The sequence below is a fragment of the Lipophrys pholis genome, assembly GCF_963383615.2.
Source record: "Lipophrys pholis genome assembly, chromosome: 2".
Classification (NCBI taxonomy): Eukaryota; Metazoa; Chordata; class Actinopteri; order Blenniiformes; family Blenniidae; genus Lipophrys; species Lipophrys pholis.
In genome coordinates, this window is record NC_137636.1 from 23,598,953 (window position 1) to 23,610,949 (window position 11,997).

Below are 11,997 nucleotides of genomic sequence, written 5' to 3' on the forward strand. Positions count from 1 at the left end.
CTAACATGTAAGCGCTGCCTGAAGTGAACCCATAAAATCTGCTTTGTACTTTATTTCCCTGATAGAAGCTATAAGAGGAGTGACATCGTTACACAAAAGGGAAGAAATGCATACCTCAAACAGATTCCATATGTTCCTCGCAATATTACCTTAAAGCGAACCGAAAGTGTTTGGATAAGTGTAATAAATCTGCAGAGGCAGAAGCTATTAACCGGATCAGTCATAAGTCATAACGCAGTCATAACGCTCGTCAGTATTCATATTGTCTGTGTGTGGATACACTCCTCGGAGGCCTTTCTTACTTTCTTTTCTGCCCGACCTGCTGATGTTACTTTACATTTGTTATTGTTCATGGATTCAATCTACTCTCTCCTCCGCCATGTCTCTGATGCCACGTCCATGTGCTGCTCGTGATGGAGAGCGAGTAAACTCAAGCTAGAAGCAAAGAACTGTCTTTGTGATTGTCTTTCAGTCCACTGCGTTGGATCGCCTTCAGTACCGGAGGTGTGAGATGCAGCAAACTGGACCAGTCTGTAAATAGTTTTAGATCCGAGGCACATTGTTGGAACAGGTGTTAAGTGGAATATTACTGTAATAAAATTTACTGTTCTGACTCTTAATGAATCTGTCTTATTCATGATGTGATTACCCTCACTATTACCTGAAATGAAAATTACTAAATGCACTTTTCTTGTCTTCACACCAGAAGCTGTAAGTCAAAGTCCTCACAGGTTTATTCTTCCTTCCAATCTCAAACTCATCCAGTATAACATGATGACGAGGGCTGCATTAGATTAGGTGACCAGGTAATATATGATAATGTTGGCCAATATTGTAATAATGATAGAATGGAATACAAATACTTTAATTCTAGAGGGAAATTCTTTACAGCGTTGCTCCACACAGAGGAGAATATAATGAAAAGAATAGAAAGTTAAAACATCACAGAACATAAAAAAAAATCAACAAATAAAGTATTTAATATTAATATGTACAAGGATTCACAGTTATATTCATTGATTCATTGGCGTCGTTATTTCAAATGCGAAAAAAATTCAAACAAAAATAAAGATAATTAAACATTTGAATGGGTTAAACTGAGGGAACAACAAAATCTGTCTTCCGATATGTGCAGGTTTGTATTTACATGAACGAAAAGGGGTAAGTAGCACAAACTTATTGAATACTACACCTCTAGTACTAATGCATCTTTATCAATGACTTAATTCATGAGTGAAATAACTGTTTTTCACATCATGTTTTCATATGTCAAAACATTCACAGAAACGGACATCAATAGTCTTTGAATTTAGTATGATAGTTGCAGTATGCTGTATATATCAATTCAACATCAGCTGTTTGTATTTGGGTAAATGCAGAAAAGGGAATTTACCTCAGGGGATAAATAAAGTCAGTTTATATTTCAAAGTGTGTACATGTCAATCGGTAGAGCAGGAATGCTGTGCATGGAAACAATTTATTATAGTTTAGTCTGTTTTTGCGATATATGTATACTGTGCATGTCGATCATCATCTGGATAAATTTGCATATATCGTGCAACTCCAATTATAACCACTTTCTTCAAAGTTCTGAAGGTCTGCATCTTGCTGCCGAGACACTCCCGATCTGTTGAAGCGGCAGCAGCTTGTGTGCTGGATGGGATCACCTGGACCAGTCTTGCCCTTGTCACACTTCATCGATTTCACCTCCTTGGACCTTTTCTTGTCAATACTAACCACTGCTGAGCGGGAACACCTGCAATTCTGTTGACACTCTGAACCAGCCGTCACAATCTGGTCCCCATCAAATTCACTCGGACGCTTTATTTTTCTACTCTGAACACATTAACGTCAAGCACAAAATGTTCCACTGGTGCCTGATACGTCCCACCTAACAGGTGCCATTTTAAAAAGATGGAAGTATTCAAGGCCCACTCCGGTGTTCATAATGTAATGGATGATAAGTTCAAGTTCCCGCGTGATCAAAGGTGACCTGGGGACATCGTGTCTTCAGGTTTGAAGTGGGCTTGGTCTCGTAAAATGCTGCTCATGGCCCATTTCGTTATCAAAGATAAGTTTGACTTTGCTACTTGTGTGATGTCTGTTCCTTCTCTTCAACTTTGAGTTTTAGAAAATAGATTATTAATGATACAACAATTGCTCACAGTTTCTCAGTCCAACGCTCTACAACGGTTCCAATTCCATGTATCATGAGTCTGAAGTTTTGTTTAATAAAAACTCTAAAATGTCTTATTGTCAACTTGGTCATTGGTGTGAGGGTTGTGGGCTACTCTGAGGCTTTCTGCAGTGGCTCTGCTTAGACTCGTGACCTGTTCCCAAACCAGCTGGAACTGGATCCTATCCAATCAACTCTTGAAGATGGAGGTATTGGCGTATGAATGGACCTATGATTACTTGTGCTGATTGCTTTTCCAATGTGCCAACTGGGATTCTTTGCTATTACTGTACACACTTGTACAGATCTAAAACAAATACGCAACTAAAGAAAGAAAATTACAATTTTGTTGGTGAAAACTGGAGGATGATTAAAGAAATTGGTCCATTTCACACAATTTTATTTTTTTTTATTTTGACCCGTCATGTTTTGTCAGTTTGTCAGAGACAGTATGTCAACCCAGTCCGATCGAGATGTTCTATATTTTATCCTTTATCTCTTTGGGTGTGCTGCTCCTTCATGTCACTAAGGAACATATTCTGTCTGTGCTCTGGTTCCTACCAATCCTTGAGAAAGTGTAAGAAGAAAATTCACAGAGAAGGGATCAACTTTTAAGAACACAGAGTCTCTGTGCACTTTCATTGCTGGAGAATTTCCTACTTAAATCAGGATCTCCAGACACTAGTGGGTTTTTTGCGTTGTTTTTCTTTTTTTTTCTTTTTTGCAAAATCACTGATTACATTCAGTGACAAATACAAGACATTACCAGTGGGGGCAGAGACGGTCACATTAATCACACCCTTGGCAGGCTGCTTGTTAAAGCAGCAGCATTTGAACTCAGTGAAAAGCAATCATGCGCCACCGTTCCCCTTCACCATCACGTTAGTGTCTCCATCTTTAAAAAAAATACTAGCTTTTGGGTCAAGCTGGGCCTACATTTGGCTCGCTGAATGAACCCAATAACCCAAATAGTGATAAAATGGGACACAGAACCCACCCAAACATGGTGAGCAGGAGAATCTTTAAGATCTGTCAAAGCAATGTTATACTTCCATAATAATCAAAGGAATCAAGGTCACGCCTACAGAAACCCGAAAGCAGCACATGATTAAAGGATGAGACAAGAGAGTAATTAATACAACAGAAACCCACTTGAATAACAAATGCCATAAAAGTGTAATGCTGTGGGGTAATACAACAAGCTAACGGAACACATTCTTTGAGCAGAAGCTATTTTCGGTGATAGATTGTCCATCAATTATGCAGCTTGACTGACACCACTGTTCAGCTGCCAGAGAGAAATTATCAGAAAAGCACGAACCCCTGAAAGTGTGTTTTTAGCTCCTGACAGTTTCGTTATGTTGCTGTTTCCCTGACAGCTCATTGTGCTTCTCTTCCTCGCTGTCAACCCAAAGGTGTGGAAAACACAATGAGTGCAGAGTTTTGATGCCAAGGCCGTGAGCAGCAGGGGAGACCTCGCAGTCCTGCAGCCTCCAGCACAAAAAATAAAAAAATAAAGTTACACGCAATTACAGCTGGCTGGATAGAAAGTAGAGGACGAATTGTATCCAGCAGGCGAGACATGTGTGAAACATTTGACAGGAGCTCACCGGAATGTCAATGCCGACGTGTTTTTGTCCCTGATTCACCCCGGCTGCCGTCATATTTACAGTACAACATCTCACAAGTGTGTTTTGGAGGTCGTTCTTGTTCAAGGTTTGAGGTACATTGTTGAATTGAATTTATTTATTTGTTTCCCCCTGGAGCCACTCGAACTCTAAATTCATTCGAAGGAATTGTACAGAGCCCATTTCAAATCGCTAATTATCCAGAACAATTAAACAGTGAAGGAAAAATGCTGGCGGACAACAACATATTCACCAATAGACAAAAACTGGAGCCTTAAGAGTGAAAGCGATGCTGGTCTGCACCGGATGTGAGAAAGTGCCTTATGATGTTTTGTTTTTTTTAACATGCAAGTTTCATTTAAGACCATATATCATAACCGGGACAATTTCAGCATACATTTGTCTAAAACCCGAAACCAATCAGACGCTAGCTCTATCAGCAGTCCAGTCAAGAAACAGATAGAATAACCCTATGTTCTGAATTAAACCCTCAGCTGTGGATCGTTCCTGTTCCTCCTGGAAACTTTCGTAAAATACTGCAAAAAGGGAAGTATCGTCTGCAAAAGTAGACCTCATATTTCAAATGGCACACATTATTCCTACATGTCCTTTTCAACTTTATCGCAAGCCTGGAGAGTAGAAACAGCCTTGATCAAGTACACCACCAACTTTGAATGACTTTGAACGACGTGTAAACAGACACCTCCACACCTCTTGCATACAGGGATCAAACTACTGGCCAGAGCGGCTTGCTCGCTCCTGAAACTGAATTATCAAACTATACTAACAGCAGGGTCACTGAATAAAGATGGTGTATATTACTTATATGATCTGCATTTGGTTTTATTATCCTGTCCTGCTGAGGCCTTACATTAAGTCTCCCAGGTCCTGCTCATTAATAACGCTGAAAACTTGATGTAAAATCAGCCAGTGGACTGAGTGAAATCAGGAACAACAAGCCGCTCCCATCGTGAGCTCCGCCACACACTCGGACTGCTAATGAGAGTGTGTGCTGGTACAGAGGCCAGCGGTCTGCGTGGCTCACCCACCTACAGCCTGACCGGTGGTGGCAGCTCCACCGCATCCAGCCAACTGCCTGTTGTTATGAGGCCGACCGCAGAAACCTCGGCTTAATGAGAAACTCAAACCTTTTGTTTATGATTCAGTAATCGCATAAGGGACTAATAAAGAATCATATTGTGGTCCCCCTTTAACAAAGAACACACAGGCTTAATGAAGTATGGCTGAATTACACTCTTAATTTTCTGTCTTGCACACAGGAGAAAAGCCTATTAACTCTATGTATTTTAGTGTGTGTACAGGGACTTTATGCAGCTTTTTCATTATAATTTATTTTGACATTTATTTTGCTTGATTAGATACCACATATAGACTGAAGGATTTATTAAAATTATATTTGATAAACAATACTGTGACTGCAAATGAGGTGTATTTTAATGAGTTCTTACATCATCCTTCAGGAATTCTTTTCACGCCAGTGGAGAAATTTTAGATTACTTACAAGTTCACATTTAAATAACAATCCATATTCTGTGTTATTTAAAGACCTCCCGACATTGAAAATGTATTAAATCAGTTTTAAGTCGATTTGCTTTCACTTAATTTTTTCAAGCAAAACCATTGTGAAGAAAAGATAATTATTGGATTGTTTCTAGAATAAATTCAATCTTCTTCCTGTTAAACAAGTCTAATTTCCGATGACTAATCATGCTCTTGCGAGCATCTCATAATTCTGCATTCAATAGAAACGTTTGGTTGAATTCCTACACCTCACCCTGCAACTGTGATGGAGCTTGCTGGAGCTTCTCCTCTGCACCAATAAACAATGATTCAGTGCAAATGGCTACTAAAAATGTAATTTAAATCAATTATGTTGCACCCGATGTGTACCTCTGAAACATAATACAATTTTGGGATGGAGCAATATTTAACAAGGGTGTTTATTTAGACGAGTGTGAAAATAGGAACACAAACTATTTATACTAGAGCCTTTACCAGGTGCACTCACTATGGGGGTTGGTAAAAATTCTGTTAATTAAACAATTTTAATCATATACAACAAATTCTTATGTCCATATTCAAACCGAAAGTGGATTAGAAGCTTTCTAACAGAGATGACAGCCGGTGAAGCTGGGAAAGGTAAATCATAAGATGCCCGCAGTGTCTGGGATTTGTAGTCCGCATGCTGTTCTGATTAATTAATACAACAGAAACCCACTTGAATAGTGTGAATAGCGCACGCGCCTTTATAGACGCAAGTGAGTCACAGAAAATGAAAGCCTGCATGAAGGTAACTTTGACATAAAATTAACTTGAGGGCCTGAATGGACGATCGCAAAGGAGTTTTATTTTCTCCTTTCAGATTCATTCACATCATACATTCATACCTTCACCTTTCCTCCCTCAGATCTCATCACAGGTCCTTTATTTAGGATCAAACTTGGTGAACAAGTCATCAATCTCTCTTTAAAACGGTGTTAACTCACATAAAAAGAAGTGTGTGATCGGTCCAGTCTTCGACACAAGCTGTTACACGGTGCAGGAGAGCAGCTCTGGCTTCACAAACCCTTTGTTCCCGCTTCAGTCAGAATTTTAAACATGAGCCTCAAACAAGAGGTGATTTACAAAGGCTGCACTGCTTTAGTTGAATATTTTCTCATTCTAATTATCCATAAAATGTATTTACTTTAAATTTGTACAGTCATATCTGCCAATATTGTGTACTTTTATTAGAACTTTTATTAGAAATAATAACGTACAAATAAGTTGCTTTTCTTCTTTTCTCAATCGAATAAACACGCACATGCACAGGTTTTCTATCTTTTGATGTAATCCCATGAGCTTTACTCAAACAGATCTTAACTTTCATATACGTGCAAACTGATGGAGGACCCACAAATTAGGTTGAAAACCCTCGTGTGTAATTGTCAGGTATCTGTGTCTGCAGCCACGTTTCCACGTACAAGGGTTTATACAAAAAATCTCTACATTTACAAAACAAAATCTTCATTTACATGGACCCTCATATACACCTGGTTCAGCGCTGCTATGAACATGCCAAACCTGTAGGGGGCAGTGTAACCAGAAGCATGAAACCATGATAGCCAATCAGAATCCTTGAACAAACATGATGTCCCGAGGGATGTCCCGATCAGATTGGTAGATATCGGATCGGGGCCGATATTGGTGATTTGTGAGTGATCGGGAATCGGCAAATCCAGCCGATCACCCCCGCCGATCAAAAAAAAAAAGAAAATGAGCTGTAGATGCTAGAAGCAGGCAGAGCGGGGCCATAGACCTATCAAACTAGACTTATATATATAGTGGTTTATGTGTTTCTGTGCAGAAGTCTACTTCTATATTTCTATGTGGTCTGTCTTCTTCTGGTTTTTTGTTGTGTTTGGTGAGTCACAGCGCCCCTAAAGGCATGGCATGTGTACTACATGCCCTGAAGCGTCGAGTTGAGCCGTGTTCATAGTGAGGTGTGGACGGGAGTTTTTTGGGAGAAGGCCAGGGAGAAAAAATATGATATTCTGAATACGTTTTTGAGATAACTATGTTCAGACTACTTTTGTCAAACAGGTTTTACCACTTTGAAGTGGAATTAAGTGTTTATAATTCACATTGAAATGTAAATGTTTTGTGACAATTTAGGTCAAACCTCTCATACTGCTTTAAGTGAAACTGAAATTTAATACACAAAGAAGTTAAGAGCATTTATGTTTAAGATTTATTTATTTATTTTTATTATTGTATTTCCACTTTTTTAGGACTTATTTTCAACCCAACCAGCCAAAGACACTTCGAAGTGGAATTGGGTTCTTCTGATTGGTTTTACTGAATACTGTTTATGTTGTAGTTATATAAGAGATACAAGAGTGCAGAGTGTAATTGGGTTTTTATTTTGTTGTTACGGCTGAATAAAGTTTAAATAAGTTCTTAAGTCATTCTGAGAAGAATTTTGATTCAATAAGTGAGTTTTAAAATAAGTTCGAGCTAAACAAAGCTTCTGCCAATAGTGCTTTTAGCTTCAGACATCTTAGTTGCTCCAAAAATAGACTATTGAGTATATTTGCAATAGAAATGTAAGTATCGGATCGGGAAAGTATCGGTATCGGCAAATACTCATTTCTGAAAAATCGGCTCGGTATCGGGGGCCAAAATGTGTGATCGGGACATCCCTAATGTCAAGAATTGTGACGGAAATACCCGCCTACCCCACTTTTTAGATGCAACCGGACATAAAGATTTTATCCAGATCTCCACTGTGGCCGGAGTTTTCAAGAATCATCGTTTGTGGTGAGTCGTAGCTGCGCTTATGAGTAAATACAAGGCCCAAACGCAGAGAAATATCCCCGTTTTTTAAAAATACCCGGGTTCATGTAAACGTGGCCTTAAACGAGGCCTTAGTCTGCGCCTGTGTGTCTCCCCTCATGTTTCCAATTATCCAATTGTCTTCTCCCTCTGTGAGCTTCTGGCTGTGTCATTATGAGTTTCACCTGTGCCCTCCCCTTCCCAGTCTATTTAAGCCCCTCCCCCTTGTCTGTGTCAGGTTGTCTCGTTTCGTACCCAATCCTCAGCGTTATCCTGTTCTCTTAATGTGGTTTTTGAACACCCCATGTGTTCATGTTAACATAAAAACATTTCTATTTCTAAACAAACATTTATCCACATTAATGCTCCTGTTACTCCTTTTTCAGCAGCGACTAAGCCAAACTTAGACAATGTCTGATAGGAGAGCTGACCGCTGCTTATTCCCAACTTTGCTGCAACTGAGAGCAGTCAGCAGACTCTCAGACTAATGTTTGTTTCATGTTAATGTGGTATTTAATAATACTTTATGTCGACTGTACTCAGAGTTCCCATTGAGAGGCCAACCTGCTGTTTAGTGTCTTCCATATCAAGTTGGTTCTGCGACAATATCAGCTCGACTTCCCATTTGTGCATGCACTAGGTCTACTTGGACAAATGATCTGAAACGAGTTGCCAGAGATGTTTCAGGAATTTGGGGTCATTCTGCACTGCAGATGGGTGAATTGCCTTAACATTTTTAATGAGATTAATCCAGATGATAGATTAATCCATATCGTGTCAATTTTAACAGCCCTACAATTTTTTTTTTTATTGTATTATTTTTTTCTCCTTCTTGCCCTGGATTCAAAGACTTTTCTGTTTCCATCGCATCACTTGGACAGGTTTCCTGTTTGGGACCACATATATAGCAGGGCATGTCTGCTCTGCATTATAAAATGAGGTTTCTAGGGCTGATGTGAGTCTTTAAACACAGTGCAGGTTGTGCATAAAGACAAGGATGATCCTCTGCAGCACCACATTACAACAGTCCCCCCCCCCACCCCCACCCCTCCCTTCACTCTCTCCTTTCCTACTAACTCATAAAAAACATTAAACTCCCTTTCAAGACCCTTGTTTAGTTTGTATTCTCAGAGCTTCTGTAGCAAAGAAGGGACTTAGTAAGTGATAAAAATGTAATTTATGAATATTGAATTCTCTTTCATCTTCCTAAAGTCTACAGTCGGGTTTTTAAAAGCGAAAATGTGCTAAAAGCAAAAGAGTGAGCCTGCTTTCCCATCAGGTCTGCAACCTGTATGATATCATTGGATTATAATGGATACTACAACACCGGTAAAGCAAATCTAATCTTAGTCTGTCAGGTGATTATTCACCACTGCAGAATGGCCCTTTTCCTACATGAAATCATTATATGGCCTGGTTTCACACGGTCAGTGAGTCTGGAAAAGAGCGCCGAGGGATCGTACGTACCTTTTTTTTTTTCTGCCCCTCCTCGATCAGTGAGGAGCAAACGCCCCAGAGAGCTGCTCCAGATGTACTTCTTTAATTGAAACCAGTACAGCTGACTTTGTCACGTGTCTTCTCGCAGAGACTTGTGTGGGATCTTATGAATCTCTTAACTCCGGGGAAATCAGCGACGCTCCAAACCTCTAAATCTAAGAGAAAACGTCTCCGACGCAGCCCCGCCGCAGTCGTTCATCAGACCCGGATGGTTCGATTGTGGCACGTATGATGAAGCCGTGTGCGCTTTATAGACGAGCCCCTCTCTATTCATTAGTCCTCCTTAATCTTCTCCACCGTGTTTGCTCCGTAAGAAGTGGTATTCAGTTTGAATGCGACATGCTGTGTAATGTCTGTGCACCGCTGGCATTTCTATTCAGGTTCTTGCGACGCTGCACCAGCCAGTGGATGACGGCGCTCCATCTTTATTCATGTGTCTTGCCACCAATTTTGGCCCTCCTGTGGCGCTGCCACCCTCCCCCCCCCCCCCCCCCCCCCCCCCCCCCCCACCCCCCACCGCCTGTTATGTGTCTGAATCAAAAGGTCGTGACCTTTCCAAACCATTAAGACTTCCAGTGAGCTTGTTTTTATGGCTCATCAGACTGTGCAATACAGAGATCACTTTACCCTCTCGCCGCGCCTGATGGAGTGGTTATGTTTCCTGGCTGCTGGAGGTTTGTCTGAAAAGCGCCTCCAGTGAGTGATGTCAAAAATGAGTGTTCATTCTTGAGAGACTTCACTTCCTCAAACACATTTCCCTTCCATATTTAATTAATGGGGCGTGCGGGTGATAAAATTGTAAGTGTTGCTTCATTAACCCTTTCAGAGTCTTCATTTGTTAATAGTAAATTACCATAATGCCAAAACAAGACGATAAGAACATCTCAGATAGTCCAACCAATGCAAAATCGTAATGAGAATATTATCATCAAGTTTTCAGAAAAGGAAAAAGACGAACAATTTAGAGGGACACAGGACAGAAAAGTCCAAATGTGAACCTATAACTGCTGCTGCTACCTGCCTGAGGCTCGTAGAATCACTAACTTCTTTTAAATCACTTCTTAAAACCCACTTTTATAGGCTTCTTTTTATTTTTATTCAACATTATGTCCTGTTTATTTTAAATGTTCTCTTTTTAGCTGCGAGGCCTTTGGTGTGTTGTCGTCTCTAATTAGTTTTAGTCTATTATTGTATTGACTTCTCTGCTTTGTCTCCTCATGTCTTGCCTGACTAGTTCTGTTTGCATGTTTTGATTCTCAGAGCACCTTGTGAAAACGGTTCTTAAAGGTGCTATATAAATAAAGTTAAGTATTATTGATATTATTATGTAGGATGTCAAATTACAACATTAAAACATCGTCCTCATATTGTATAAGTTATCCAACAAATTGTATTTTGACACTTTTCTTGTCAGAACCAGACGCTCGTTTGTTGGCTCAGACCACCCAGACTCTCCTTCACTCTCCACACGCATGAATGAGCCTTGGCCAAAAATGACCCTGTTGCCGGTTTACCATTTTTTCTTCCTTGCATCACTTTTGATGGATATCGAACACCACACAGGACCGGATTTTTTATTTTTTTATTTTGGAGTTGCTCTGACCCAGATGTCTAGCCATCACTAATTGGCCCAAGTGAAATTCACAGAAATCCATACACATTTTTTCAACACCGCAACTTTGACGACACTTCATACCCAACATATCCCACCTGCCAACAAATGCCACAAGAAAGACATTTTTTAAACAGATATACTGTATTTTCCGAAGGATAAAGTCTTACTCTTTGTCATCTATCGAATGGTACCCACTTCCTCTCCGTGCTCACAGGCTTTGGTTGCATTTTGACTTTTCTTTGAAACGACACTGGTGTTGCTCAAAACAGTTTAATAATTCAGATTTGCAAAAAATCCACTGAGTATCACATTCATTACACGGTCATCTGCATAAGTGAACATTTCTTCCATCTGAACCTTTACGACAAAGAGCGACCGTTTAAAGGAGCTTGAATGTCTACATTGTTCTGTTGTCTGTGTCCATGCCCAAGTGGTTGGATTACAAAAACACAGCACCAACTAGTGGCCGGACATGCAAACTACAGTGGTTTTAGCATTTCTGGCATTTCCATGTGTATAGTGATAACTTTCAAAAAGTTCCTGTCTGAAAATTAAGCTTTTCTCAACAAAAAAGATGTTGTCTTTTCCAGACTGAGAGGATGAAAAACCACCGTTTCGGTTACATCAGGGAATTGGTGTGATGTGGTAATTTCTCACAGTTGACAACCTGTTGGTAACACCTTGTACGATCTCAGTTTCAGCGAGTCGCTGGCCAGCAAATGTGAACTTTCTTTCACCTGACGGGT